General features: G+C 36.2%; 1 protein-coding gene across 1 annotated transcript in view; it reads right to left on the bottom strand.

Annotated features, from left to right (window-relative positions):
- Positions 1–2,425, bottom strand: part of ube2j2 (ubiquitin-conjugating enzyme E2, J2 (UBC6 homolog, yeast)) — an 8,243-nt gene extending 5,818 nt beyond the window's left edge. Inside the window, exon 1 of the mRNA XM_010785734.1 lies at positions 2,284–2,425. The gene's annotated coding sequence lies outside the window, so the exon portion shown is untranslated. The remainder of the gene's footprint in view (positions 1–2,283) is intronic.
- Between the last annotated feature and the right edge of the window lie 282 nt (positions 2,426–2,707).

Below are 2,707 nucleotides of genomic sequence, written 5' to 3'. Positions count from 1 at the left end.
TTGGTATAAGAATGCAAACGTTAAAATGAGTCTATATTCTTATTATCAATCAGGGTTAAAAAACTAGCGTTGCTTGCATCTATTTAAAAAAAAAGCATTTCTTTTTATACTCTACTCAATGCCAACAAAAAAAGCCTTCGTAATTAAATTTTGTCTTTTTTATTGCACTATTGGAGCAGGTTCTGTGGTAGCTTCAGATCCTGAGTTTGTCGTTATTTAGTAAGGGGGCTAATTTATAGCTTTGTGTACGCGAACGATAATTTTGTCATTATAAGGCAAAGAGAAGGGTTCGAGAGTTTTCTTCTGTTTCATATGTGGCAGCACTGGTTCAATGTTTCTTGAAGACGGAATTACCCACTGTAGTATGTGACGTGTGAATAAACTCCAACCTGTATCAACAACACTGTTGTGTAACTTCAGTTAAATACTTGTATGTGTGTAGATTAGAAAGAGGTAAGATAAAGGATCTGCAGTATTTTATGAAGTATTCATCGTACAAAGGTCTGTTTTATACAAGTAGAAGTGTGTATTCACCTGGTAGTAGGCTGTCAGTAATGGCTACTCCTCTCTATTTGGACTGGTAGATCTCGGCAGACTGGCAACTTTAAAAGTAGCTCTCGGTTAAAAAAAGGTTGGTCACCCCTGCTCTACAGAGATACAAATGTATCTTGTCATGATAGATAGACAAGAAGCTAAATCCTTTATTCCAGAAATGTCTTTTGCCTGTTCTCCATAAATGTGATTTATTGAGCTTAGCTGTTGATTATTGTAACAAAATCTGGTTTCAGCTGGTTGGAAGTTTAACTACAGCAAATTACATTTAAAGAGATTCTTCAGTGATTGATTTTTAGAATAATAGTCTGCAAAGTAAAAAGACACAGATTGATTTAATCGGTTGCCAATTTATTCACTCATCTTATTGAACTTTAACTTGTGTAACTACTTTGGCTTTTGCTCTGCTTTTTTATTTTCAACTACATCAGATATTAACATTATTTTACATTTGTGTTTAATGTGTCTATTCAACATTACCTTGTATTTCTACAGCATTAGTTTATTTGTAACCATTGCGTAAACTGCCTGATTGATGTATGATGCTAACTTGCTATACCATCAAAAGTTAAAATATGTAAAAAGTGAATGTACAAAGTACTACCTTTGTTAGACCGTATTGCTACATGTACGAGGTACACAGATTTGTTTTCAATGTACTTTTAGCAGAGGTGGAAGAAGTACTCTCACATCTAGTACTGTTTAGTAAAAGTATAAGTACCGGGGTGTAGAAATACTCTGTTACAAGTAAGAGTCCTGCATTGCAAATATAAATCAAGTAAAAGTACAAAAGTATTGGCATTCATATAAAGTACAAAAGTACTCATTATGCAGCTTGGTCCATTTTCTTGTAATACACAATATATGTTTTGATTATAATTATGTATCACCGCTGTTAACTTGGAGCTTATTCTAATTACTCTGTACACTAAAGAATAGCTTGTGGATTTACCTCAGGTGTTATTAAATTCTTATTTTGATTATTTGTTATCATTAATCCCAATCTGAAAAGTAAATAAAAGAAAACAATAAATGTAGTGGAGTAAAATAACACTATAAACCTCTGATTTGCAGTGTGGTAGAAGAACAAAGTAGCAAAACATGTCAATACTCAAGTAAAGTACTAGTATCTAAAAATTGTACTTAAGTATTGTACTTAGTACATTCCCTTCGTGAGTTTACACCTCTGCTTCCAGCTGCCCATTGAACTGAAGAAAACATATCTAACTGCACCACTGTCATGTGGCTGACAGCTGACACTACAACACTAATAAGAGGTGGATTCACTGTAAAGGTTAAATAATGTCAGCCTGACTTCCTAATAAACAGCAGACTCCTGATCGTTAACGCAGTTTATGATAGCAGAGGCTAATCCTCCACTGGATCAAGCTAGGCTACTATTAAATATCCGGCTAACCGAGAAGCTCGAGTGACGTTACTCAACCACCGACTGTAAACAAACAACGCAGTGACATAATATGTGACTGCCGTTTTTTATATATCACATAGTGTCAAACGTGTCAGGTTAACTTGAAACAACGACTTAGATAACGCTAGCCGGGACAACTGGTGAGGAGTCATGTCTGTGTGTAATGTGTTGGCTAACTACGGCTAGCTAATGTAGGCCAGAGCTATGTGTAGCTAGCGTTAGCAGCGGCTAGCACGGACAGTTTGGTAACACACAAGAACCCGACATCTCTAACATTTACAAACGATGTTCTACTGACATACCTCTCCAGAGAGTCCAGTGGAAATATGATGTCGTGGCTGAACACGAAATAAGGCTGTTGTTTCTGTTGTCAAACCCCAAACCGATAAGACGATGACACCATAACACCGCTTTAGCTATGATCGCCAGCAGGAGGAAAATGACGCTTCCGGTTTCCTTCTTCATTTGTGTGTGTGTATCGCGGTAGAAAAAACAATATAGAAAGTGCATTACTGTCACCAGATGGAGTGTTATGGAGAGGTGGAAGAAGTGCTCAGATTAGTTGCTTCAGTGAAAGTAGAAATACGGCAGTGTAAACAAAAAACTGAAGTGGGAGAAGTACTCAGGTATTGTAACATTTGCGTAAAAGTAGTAATAGACTATAGGAATACCCTGTTACAAGTAAAAGTTCTGCAATCCAAATGTTACTCAAGTAAAAGTACAAAA

The sequence above is a fragment of the Notothenia coriiceps genome, unplaced genomic scaffold, assembly GCF_000735185.1.
Source record: "Notothenia coriiceps isolate Sejong01 unplaced genomic scaffold, NC01 NC01_scaffold00028155, whole genome shotgun sequence".
In the NCBI taxonomy this organism is placed as follows: domain Eukaryota; kingdom Metazoa; phylum Chordata; class Actinopteri; order Perciformes; family Nototheniidae; genus Notothenia; species Notothenia coriiceps.
The sequence above is the reverse complement of the archived record's forward strand: the minus strand, read 5'-3'. Positions and strand labels throughout refer to the sequence as shown.